Genomic DNA, 12,581 nt, shown 5'->3' with positions numbered 1-12,581 from the left:
AGGCAGATGATGGGCGGAGGTTCGCAGGCCAAGCGCGCTGCGTGGGGCGGGGCTTCCGGAGCAAAGCGTTAGGTCGGTGGGGGCGGGGGGGTGGGTGGGGGAAGTAGGCCGGGTCACGTGGCAGGGCGAGGGTGGAGGGGCGGGGCTGGCTATGTGGCGCTTCCGCAAGCTTGAGCACATGACCTGGAAGAGTGACCTCATGCGGGTTTGGTTTGGGACAGAGTATTCCAGAGGGACTACTGGGGGGGTGGAGTGGGGGTGCTCAGAAATGGCTCAGCGGGTTCTCTGTTATCAGGACTGTGGGACTAAATTTGTCCCCGTTACTTAGAATACCACACCACGTTTTTAGACAATTGAGTTGTTCACATACGTAAGATCCATATACAAACGCAACTTAAGAAACCCCCTTCCAACCACCTTGTTACCCCAGCCCAAACCCTTCTAATACAGAAATTAGCAGACACATTCTGTATGTCCTAAAACTGTGGTCCTGTGCATTTCACCACAGAAACTTTAGATGTGACGATACAATGGCTTGGAAGTACTGGAGGACCCGCAAAATCAGACTATGGTGTTGGATCCAGGACTAAGAGATGGGGAAATGCACGTATGTCCTTTTCCCCACTGTACTGTCTCCACCAACCGCATTTGGTTTTTAATAGGCAAGTGAATAAGTTTTCCACTAAACTCATTCTCATACTTAACTCCATTAAATCTATCTACAAAACTCCCCCACCAGCCCTGAGGAATTCATTGGATAAAGGAGAAATGTTTAGGAAACATCACAGGAAAGAATTGGTTGTGAATTTTAACTTGCAATTCTTTACAATTAGGTCCCATAGCAGAACCCACTTGAGGCTGGAACTTCAGATTTGCTTCCCCCTGAACAAAGAACTGAGAAGGCAATAAACCTCAGTCAGTGCCATCCTCAAAATATTTGCCATACACAAGTATCATTTGAACTACTGTCTATTTAATTTTTTGTAGCAGTCTTAAATAAGCCTATAACTCAAACCTCATATTATTTTAGTATGTTTAAAATTGGTATCACTTGCCCACAAACAGAAGGTAACTATAAAAATAAATACAATAAAAATGAAATATTTATCAAATGAAATATTATTAAATTCTAGCAAAAAAATATCATTGTTGAAGATGCTGAACTTTGGGCCTGCCCTCTCTTTCTTAAAAAGAGAAACTAACAACTGTTAGAGAAGTAATAAGGCATAAGTCCTCCAAACTGAAGCTTTCTCTTGACATCATCAGAAGATTGAAAAGCATTTGATTTTTATACTTTCAATGTTATTCAGTGCTATGTCTCTATATCAGTGATGTTTAACCTTTTTCATCTCTTAGCACCTATAGATTGATTACTAAAATTCTGTGGCACACCAAAAAATATATTTTTTGCCAATCTGACCAAAGAAATAGATATAATTTTGACACATTCACACCAGACAGCTATTGTTACGTTGGTTGTTGTCATTTTTTTATTTGACAACCTAAGGGAAAAGAGGTCAGTGCCCCTGACTAAATAGTCAGGTATTGCATGTTTTAAAAAACTCTTGTGGCACCCTGGTTGAATTGGTACTCTACACTAACTAAAATTGTTTCTCTTACCATCAGTAGCACGTATCCCTCCCTTTGGGACATTCTAAATGTCACTGAAGTGGCACACATAACAATGCAACAAATCCTGACTCTGCTACTTACTGGATTTAATTTTGGACATGTATTTTCTCCACATTTCGATTCCTTTGTATGAAAAATGAGAATAATATTTACCCCTCAGTGTTGTGGAAAAGATTAATAACTTGATATAAAGGGCTGGCCCATAATAGGCTTTTATTTGGTTAATGTCTCCTCCATTTCCTTTCTTCAAATCCTAAAATTTGTTCTTCCTTCTCCAAATTTCTCTAACCCATCAGTGGAAGCCAGTCTCTGAGATGGCCCCTAATGATCCCTACCTCCTGGTATTCACATCCTTGTGTAGTCTTCTCCCACACTGAATCAGCATTGGTCTGTGTGACTAATAGATTATGGCAGAAGTGATGATATGTCACATCTGCTGCTAAACCATAAAAGACACTGTGACTTATGGTATGTTTTCAGCTCTCTCTTGGATCACTGGCTGTGGGGAGCCAGCTGCCATGTCATGAGGAGGGACCCAGGTGGTTAACAATTGAGGCCACCACTCAACAGCCAGTGGAGAGAGAAAATACCTCCATTTAAACTCAGCACAGAGTTGAGAGTTAGGGAATAAATTAAAGAGAATGAGGACCCAAGTCTCTGAAGCAAAGAAGAAAATGAGTCAGGGTTTAGGGGTCCCAGATATAAAGTCAGATGAGGAAACTGGACTTAAAGGGTGGAGACATGACCTGCGGACCTACAGTAACAACCTGACCTGATTTATTAGAATTTGGTGTATCTGGCTTCCTAGACCCAGGTTCCCAATGGATTCAAGCCATGTGTGTCCCCTTGCATGTAGAGAAGCCATGGAATCAGCCCCATGGTGAAAACCAAGCCAGCCAGAGAACAGTGAGATAGTGTAGAATAAGGAAGAAAGTTTTCTTTGGCACCAGTTACCTCTTTATCAACTCCAGCAGCTCAGGAGTGAAAAACCCTGTAACCAGTCTTCTCGTATCCACTCATCCCACCCTTCCCCATGATCAAGGGTATATTTCCAATCCTATCAGAACCTGGACTGGTTACTACACCACCAATCTAATTCTTCCACAAGTTTTTCAAAAAATTCACTCATTCTTTTAACAAATATTCATTGTTCTGTATACCAACTATGTGTCAACTATTATGCATTAGGCATATAGTGATGGACAAAACATATATATCTCTATATTTATGGAATATATAGTATAGAGAGGAAATAGCTCTCTTTCATATATATGTACTTCTGTGTGTATATTTATCTATATATGTATATGCAAATTGTGATGTGTTTTGAAGGAAAAAGATTCTTCGCAAGGATGATATTCAAAATATTTAACAGTGCACACAGCATAAGCACCTACCAGTCAAAATAGATCTCAGTGTAATCTGAATGACGACTATCTGTAAACAATTCTTCTACCTGCCCTGGTAAGAAATCACAGTACCATTCGTTTTATGGAGAGAGCATACCTGTAGACCCTAGATCATAACTTTGATTAGGGAGGTGAAGCAAGTGACATCTGAGCTGAGGCAAAAGGATAAGGAGTTAGCTAGGCTAAGGGAAGAGGGACAGGAAGAACATTTCAGAAGAGGGAAGGCCCTAAAGCCCTGCTCCCTCAAGCCATCTCATCAAGAGCCTACCTAGTGGATAGGTAATAGGCAAGTCACTACAGCCTTGTGAGCAGGGGGTGTGAAACTAGGTCAGAAAGTAGGTAGGGCAGTGACATGATCTGAGTTACTACTGCTAACACCACTACTAGCTAACATTAAGTGAGTGCTTATCAAGTGTACTTTTCTTATTTGAGCCTCACAATGACTTTTTGAGATGCCAGTAACTCCTTTCTACCAATTTAAAAACCTTGGAACAGGCAGGTTAGATCACTTTCCCAAAGAAACTCAGACAATAAAAGGTGGAGCTGAGAGTCTAACCCAGCCTGTGCTCTTCAATCAGCAGGATGTAAATTCTGAAGAGACCACTCTGCCAGAGGAAAATGAATTAGAGCAGATAAATGGAAATGAGGAGAGCAGTCAGGAAGCCATCGCACACGTCCAGGATGCTGGGCCTCATTTGGTAACAGATAACTCAAATTTAATTCAGACAAATTAGGTCAAAAAGAGGATTTGTTGGTTTATATATAACCAAACTGTTGGATGGGATGGGCTGTGGCTGACACTAGGGAAAATTAAAGCCAGCGAAAAGGGGATGCCTTCATGTCTCCTATCTTGCTTTATTTTCTCAGACCCAGATTCCTTGACATAATAGAAAACAGCTACCAGCAGTACCTGGCTTCACATCTCACAGCTTATTTAAGAGGGAGTCTGATTCTCTTCCTTTAATTTCTGTGTTGAAAATCCCAAGACTCTGATGGGTCAGGGGCCTGCCTACCCTGTGGTCGGAAGGTGGGTGTGGGGCAGGATATAATGAGACCAGCACCCCCCCCCCAGTAAAATCACATGATTAGTATGGGAAGGAACGGATTTATCAGAGAATAAGGGTTTGTTCCCCCTGTAAAAGAGAATGCTAGACAAATAAAACTAAAGATGTCCACTACATCAGGAAAGAAAAGATAGCTACTTGGACTGAGATGGTGACAGTAGAAATGGCAAAACTGTGCAGCTTCAAAATACATTCTGGATATTTAATGAGAAAGGAAGATACTATTGTTTCTTGGGTTCATTGATTTCTTCATTAAATATTAACAGTTTACCTATTATGTGCCAGATACTTCTAGGCACTGGCTGTACAGTGGTGAACAAAACAGGTCTCTGAACTCATGAAGTTAATACTTAAATGGAGGAGACTGACAATTCACAAGTAAACAAACCAAACAATATAGAATGACAACTTGTGTTAAGTGTTAAAAGAGAAACAAAGATGTGAGGATAAAAAATAATGGGGGAAACCCATTTCTGTGGGGATATTTAAACTGAGGCCTGAAGACAGTTGTAGAAAAATTAGAAGAGGATTCCAGCAATGCAGTTGAATCCCTAACATTACTAACATCCCTCCTTTATCAAGAAAGAGCAATGCAGGTTTAGGAAATTCTCGCCCACCTCCCTATATTCCAAGTGTGATCCTGAATGGCTAAGTCAAAGTAAACTCATCCCTCTTAGTATTGATTGGCTCAGGAACCCAGGCCTAACTAAGGCAATTATTGTTTCATATTCACTTGGTAACTTACTGGTTCAGGAGTTAGCGTATGACCTAAGTTGGCCCTATCAAACCAAAGGGAAGTGGAACCTTTCAATTCTACTCTGAGGGAAGGGACAGTGCTTTCTCCTACTAACTTGAACAAGGAAATGCATAGCCCCTACTGTTCCTAACATCTATGGAAGGGCCAGCCAGCCTTAGGTTGAAGTGAAATGAGTGACAGAAGTACTTGTGGTCCTTGATGGTGGTTTTGGGCCACTGGATAAATCTACCGTAACATTTGTTCTACCTTTGAGCTTTCTACTATGGGAAACTACCTTGAGACAGATTTCTAGTACTTCGGCCAAATACATGTTAATCAATACACAGACAATAGGAACAGCATATTCCAAGGCCCTGAGAAGGAAAAAGTTTGGATGATTAGATTAATTTGAGTGGCCAAATAATGAAATGATCCAGTCAGATTAAAGTGTAACTAGCCATCTTCATGCATACCAGGTTTCCAGTCAGCTTTCTAGTGCCTTGCTTCTAGAGATAAGTGACTAGCCAATAGCACTGGAGAAAAACACTCTTAACATGAAAACAAAGCAAAACAAAACAGACACAGAAAATAAGTTCTCAGAGGATATAGAAATAATTACAGGAAGAAAAGAAAATTGGAGAGGGACTATAATCATTAGAGATGAAGAAGATATTGAACAAAAACAGGAGAGCTATAAAAAACAAATAGAGAGTAATAAAGAGTTCTTGGAACTTAAAAATATGATAGCTGAAAGAAAATATCAATAGAAGGGTTGGAAGATATAAGTTGAAAAAATATTCCAGAAAACTGGAAAAAAAGTGATGGATAATAGGAGAAGGGAAAAAAATAAAATTATAGAGTCAATTTAGGAAGGTCTAACATCTGATTTATGTGTGAGTTCCAGAATAAGAGGAAAGTAAAACAGAAATGAGGGGATCCACTGAGTTCTCAGCACAAGGAATGAGAAAAGATCTACCACGTATCATAATACTGGAGTCAAAGAGAAGATCCTAAAGGCTTCTGAGACATAAAATAGGTCATATATAAAGGATGGACAATCAGAATGACTTCAGACTTCTCAGCAGTAACACTGGAAGCCAGAAAACAATGGAGCAATGTCATCAAATATCTAAAGGAAAATATTAGCAACCTAGACTTTTTTTTTACCCAGCCAAGCTATCAATTAAATATTAAAATGGAATAAAGAGATATGAAATCTCAGAAGAACTTATCTACCATGTACCCCTTTCAGGAAGCTATTGGAGATGTACTCTACCAAAATGAGAGAGTAAGCAAACAAACAAAAGTCATAGAAACCAGGAAAAAGGGTATCCAACCTAGGAGATAAGTGAAGGGTATCCCCTGATTGCTGGTGAAGGATCCAAGGTCAATAGCTTTGTAGTAGGCTTATATAGCAACTATCTCAGTTTGGAGTGGGAAGATGAAAGGCTCTGGAGGCATATATCTAAGAAAAAATGGAAATAAAATTGATAAACTATCTGCTTATATTTGAACATATTGAGATTTCTAGAAGAGAATGTGAGAATTGATAAGTACATAAATAATTAAGTAAACAAACTAAAAAAAAGATAATTATTAATGTCAGGGGAAAAACCTTCAAGAAAGGAAATGTAAATAGTACACTAATTGTCACAGCTTGTAAATAACATTTACATACTCATAAGATGTAAACATTCAATACCAATCTAACAAAAGTAACATTGGAGATGGAGAGAAAGTACATGCATATTCATGGGGAGGATGAGAGCATTAAGTCCTAATATTAAAAAATAAGTCATGCCCTGACTGGTGTGGCTCAGTTGGTAGGGCATCATCCTGCAAAGTGAAAGGTCACCAATTTGATTCCTGGTCAGGGCACATACCTGGGTTGCAGGTTTGGTCTCAGTTGGGGCACATACAAGAGGCAACCAATAGATGTTTCTTTCCCACACTGATGTTTCTCTCCCTTTTTCTCCCTCCCTGCCCCTCTCTCTAAAAATAAATATTTAAAAAAATAGAAGTTGGTGTATAACATCTGACACTTAAAAACCCAGAAATGGCATGATATTTAGAAAAAGCAATAAATGCCAGAAGAAACAGCTAAAAGAGCTGTAATCTCCTTTAAGCATTGGGAAATAGAGTGGGATATGGGTTACTATTTTTCATTGTAAGTCTTATATAGAACATGTATGTACATGTGTAACTTCCATAAAAACAAATAAATAGTTAAAAACCCAATCATGGTAATGAATGAATTAGTTAGCCTAAGGGGACAGAATAGAATTAGAAAGAGGTTTCAGTACTGATCTCTTATGGATTTTCCATTTTCCATCCTCCTCGTCTCCTCCCCATCCCAAACTCTCACTCCAGTAGGCTATATGTCTGGGTTGAAAGAAGAAAGTGTTGATAGAAAGAAAGACATGACCCTCCAGGAACAGATCCAGAGACAAAGATACCCAGGATAGGAGAAAAATGCAGAAAGACCATGGCTAGAGTTATCCCCATAGGAAAGGTAGCTTTGCATTGGGAGCTAGTTCTAAGTCCTAGAAGACCCAGGGCTGGCTGAGATCTCCATTCTTGAAGAGCAGCTAAATATGCATCAGAAAATGCCTGAGGAGGGGAGCTAAAGCACTTTACCCCTTCGCCTTGAGCCTTTCCTGGCGTGTGTGATGACGTCTCATTCCTGACCACTGGTGCTTCTGAATAGCTTCTTGCCTCTACCTAGCACTTCCTCCCTGTTCTACCTACCTTTGTAAACATATCATGACCAAAGCTGAGGTCTCAGAGCAGCACTTTCTGCCAGATACTTCTGCTTCTCCTTTGGTTCAGCTGAATTGCATTTGCATTATGCAGGCATTCATCAATTCTATCTTCTTTCCTGTCTTTGAGAGAGACCAAGGGGATAATTCAAGTTTCTCTGACAGTCTCCAATCCTTCCCAATTCCATTTCTCTTCTTTGCTTCCCACTCCCTCCTTACTAAAACCCCAGCTACTGCACAGTCCTGTCAACCATCTCTCCTGTAGCAATCTATTTATCTGTTCCCTTCAGGTGTTCCTTTTCTAGTACTGACTTGGCCCTTGTGACAGAAGTTCAGAGGCAAAGAGCTAATACATAGCAGAGTTTGGGCTACTCTGCTGGAAAATATGTATGGCCCTACTCTTGCTAGGCTCAAGACGGGGTTTCAAGTTCTTACGCTGGGGTGATCTGTTAAAGTGTACCCTCAATGCAGCAGCATCAGAACTGTGGGAGAACGTGCAAGTCCCAGCAAAGTGACCTCAGTGCAGAGTGACACTCCAGAGCCACAGAGATGCAGGGCTAGCAGACTGATAAGAATGAGAGAAACATTCCCATGTCCATAGGATGGAATCTCTCAGTCCAAAGCATGTAGTAATGAGGAGGATGAGGGAAAAGGGATGAGAAGACCCAAAATAATAACTATAGAAATAGGGTTGCATGCATACCTGGAAGATGTCTTTTTACTCTTCTTCCATATATTGATGCAGAGCCTGTCCTGATGTAAGAGAGTATAGGCTGCTGATGTGGCATGACATTGTAAGTGTGGGGAATAAACAGGCTCTAGAGCCAGGTGGCCTGAGTTCAAATCCTAACCAGATCACTCAGAATTTTTGTGTGTGTCATGGACCCCTTCTCACAGTAATGTTTTTAGATACACTTTTTAAAAATATGGTGTTTTTACCCTCATGTTCATTAAAGCATTATTCATAATAGCCAACAATGGAAGCAATCCAAGTATCTATTGACAGATAAATGGACAAATAAAATGTATATACATAAATATACAAGATCTGTCCAGAAAAGTATCCAGCCATGTAATGTGGAAAATAGAGACATTTATTGAAGAAGATATAAGAACCATTGTATATAGAACAATAACAATTCAGTCCCCTTCAAAGTAGGCACCTTGGGACCTCATACAGGTCTCCCAATCGCCATCAGTTGCTCCATTGTATTTTCATGTATCTCATCGATGGTCTTAAATCTCTTGTCTTTCAGAGGGTGACTTTAATTTGGGGAAAAGCCAGAAGTTGCAGGGCACCAAATCTGGGCTGTAGCAGGGACTGAGTCACCTGGGTGATTTGATGTTTCACCAAACATCTCTGCACAAGATGTGATGCATGAGTGGGCACGTTGTCGTGATAAAGCTGCCAATCACCAGTTGCCCATAGCTGCAGACTTCTGATTCATCTGAATAGTTTCCATGGAGAAATGTTCAAGCTTCATGCAAAATGTAATACACATTGGTTGCTCCACTTGCTCACTCATTCTGAATGTGACAGCTACACAGTACACATGCTCAATCAACTGGCATTACTGCACCCAATGACTAGTACAGTGAAGTTGTCATTGTTCATGCATGAGCATTCCAGTCCACTCTCCTTGGCTGCCAGGTTATAGCAACGTTGTACAAACTGTCCTCATTATGTTAATAATGGCTGGGCTCTCTCTGGACAGAGTTCGTTGTATAAGCAGTTTTATTGAGACAGAGTCCATATGTCATAGAATTCATGCATTTGAAGGGTAGTGTACAATTTAATCATTTTTAGTATATTCACAGATATGTGCAACAATCACCACTGTCAATTTTAGAAAACTTTCATTACAATGGTCAATGTTTAATCTTCATTTTACTTGGCCTATCAACAGCATTTGACACAGTTGATCAATCCCTTCTCCTTGAAACATTTTCTTCACTTCACTTTCAGGACATCACACTCTCTTGGTGTTCCTGGTGTTCCTCCTTCCTCACTGGCCGTTCCCTTTCAATTGGCTTTGCTTTTCTTCACCCTGACTTCTTCCCAGAGATTCGAGTGCCTCAGGGTGTAATTCTTTAGGCTTTTCTCTATTTTTCTGGATGATCTCAGCCAGCCTCATGGCTTTGAATACCATCTATATGTTTAGTTGCACAGATGTGTCATTAGAGACCAAAGCTAAAATTATCCACACCCTCGTATTCCCAATTACTATGTATGAATGTGAAAGTTGGACAGTTGAGGGAGGCTGAAAGTTAAAAAATGATTCACTTGAAAGTTGGTGTTGGAGAGACCTCTATGGAAACCCTGGACCAACAGAAAGATGAATAAGTAGTTACTAGAGCAAATTAAGCCTGAAAAGTCACTGGAGACAAAAATGACAAAACTGAAGCTCTCCTACTTCAGGCACACCGTGAGAAGGCAGGGTTCTCTGGAAAAGACAATAATGCTTGGAAAAATTGAAAGCAACAGGAAAAAGGAAGATCAAATATGAGAGGGATTAATGTCATAAAAGAAGCCATAGGCATGATTGATTCTACAGGAGCTGAGTTTGGCTGTTGAGGACAGGACATTGTGGATATCCCTCAGTCATAGGGTTGCCAGAAGTTGGAACTGACTCAATGGCACGTAACACACACATATGTTTAGTACTACCAAGTTTACATCTCTAGCCCAGACACCTTTCACCTTCTCCAGATTTGTGTGTCTAACTGCCTGCTTCACATCCCCATGTGGATTCTACTAGACAACTCAGCATATTGAGAACTAACACTGTTCCACATGCAGTCTTCCCTTCCTCAGCTGATGACAATTTCATCTTTCTAGTTGTTCTGGCCAAAAACCCTACAGTTATCCTTAATGGCGTTTATCTCTCACCTACCACATTCAATCCATCCAGGAAATCCTCTGTCCTCCACATATCCAAAACCCTATCCCTTCTCCTACCTGCTCTGTTATTCCCTAGTGCAAGCCACCACCACCTCTAGCTTGGATTACTGCAATAGCCTCCTAACAGGTCATACTGTTTTCATCCTTATCCTCCCAGTCTATTCTTAACACAGCAACCAGAGTGATCCTTTTAAAATAGAAGTGGCTTCATATTACTCTTCTGCTCAAAACCCTGTAATGACTCCCTATTTCATTCAAAGTAAAAGCCAAAGTCTTTACAATACCCCCAAGGCCCTCTATGACCTAATCCTCCCTGCTCCTTACCTTCCTGACTTTCTCTCCTACTACTCTCCCCCTCACTCATTCTGTTCTGCTCATACTGACCTCAATTTTTCTTCAAACACTCCAGGCACACTTCTGAGTCACAGAGTTTGCACTGGCTAGTCTCACTGTCTGAAAAGCATTTCCTCCAACTGTACAGCTTAGCCAATTCCCTTGCCTCCTTTAGGGCATTGCTCAAATTTCTTCTTCTCCAGAAGGCCTCTCTCATCACCTTACTTAATATAGTGTCAGCCCTCTCCACCCTTCTCTACTTTCTCCTCCTCCACTTCTAAACCCTCTTACCTTGCTCTGTTTTTTAATTTTTTTCTATAACACTTATCACCTTTTAACATATACTATGTTTTTTATTAAATTTACTGGGCCAAAATTTGTTAATAAGATTATATAAGTTTTAACTATACAATTCTATAATACATCATCTGTCTACTGCATTGCGTTCACCACCCAAACTCTACTCTCATTCTGTCACCATTTATTTGACCCCTTTTACCCTCTTCAACTTCCCCCCACATCCCATACATTATACTTTGTTTATTTCTTAGGTGTGTTTATAGTGTCTCCTTCGCAATAGCAGCAAGCTCTCCCAAAGCAAGAATCTGTTCATTGATGTAGCCCAAGGATGGAGTACAGAGTAAATGTTCAATAAAATATTTGTTGAATGAATAAATAAAAATATGGACAATAATATCTGCTCTAAAAAGCTATTGTAGGAATTAAGTAATGGGCAAAGACCCTGACACCCAAAGGAAACACCCAACACATAGATCCCTACCTCCTTTCCTCAGCTATCTTCCCCAGTTGCCTCCTCTTACAGCACCGCTCCTTCCTTCCTCTCTGGGAAATTTCACCATTCTAGTCTGTCCTTTCATTTTAAATCCAGAAAAATCTAATAAAAGGCCACAGATGTCATCCGAGAAGAAAAGGAACCCTGAGAGACCAGCTTTACTCATTGCCACACCTGTTTATCAAACTAGCAAATTGTCACCCAGGGAAGTAGAGCCCTGAGGACATGGACCAGTAAATGTTTTTGTTGTTGTAGGTTTGTTGCACTGATTTTAAAGTCAACTTTATTAAGATATAATGTACATATATTGAAATATAAAATTTTAAGTACAGTTTGATGAGTTTCAACAAATGTACATATGGTTACTTTGATTTTCGGTGTGGGGTATTAAGGTCACCGGGGATTATACATGGTTAGAGATTTAGCAGAGAGATCCTGGTTAGAAAAGAGGCCAGGGGTCTTGGGAAACATACCCAAATGGGGAGGAGTGGAAATACCAAGGGCCGACCTGAGACTCGTCCTGGGGTCTCATTGCACCAGGATCTGGACCTGTGGAATGTCTGGCAACTGCGTGGCACCTCTTCGTCCTCCTCAGGGTGCGGGCCAATTCCCTTTCACACCAGTTTCACGTGTTTAGGCCAGGATGGGTAACAGGGGACTGAATTCTCCCTCTCCTTTGCCCAGCAATTTTTCTGCCATCACCCATGCTCCCCCACCGGTGGGGGGCGTTCTAGCCCGCACAGCGAAGCTTCACCGCCGCCACGACACTGACGGGGCCAGTTTTCTCTCCGGCTTCAGTTAGAAACCGGTTTCGGGTCTGCATCAGTACCGCGGGCGGAAAAAAGCAAAAGTGTTGCAGCAGGTGCTGGAGTCGGGAATTCCCCTTTGAGTCAGCCATCCTCCAGACCCTGGGGGCTCCTGGCCTTCCGAGCGCCTGGCAACCAGGCCTCCCC

The sequence above is a fragment of the Desmodus rotundus genome, chromosome 7, assembly GCF_022682495.2.
Source record: "Desmodus rotundus isolate HL8 chromosome 7, HLdesRot8A.1, whole genome shotgun sequence".
NCBI lineage: Eukaryota > Metazoa > Chordata > Mammalia > Chiroptera > Phyllostomidae > Desmodus > Desmodus rotundus.
This window is presented reverse-complemented; position numbering follows the sequence as displayed.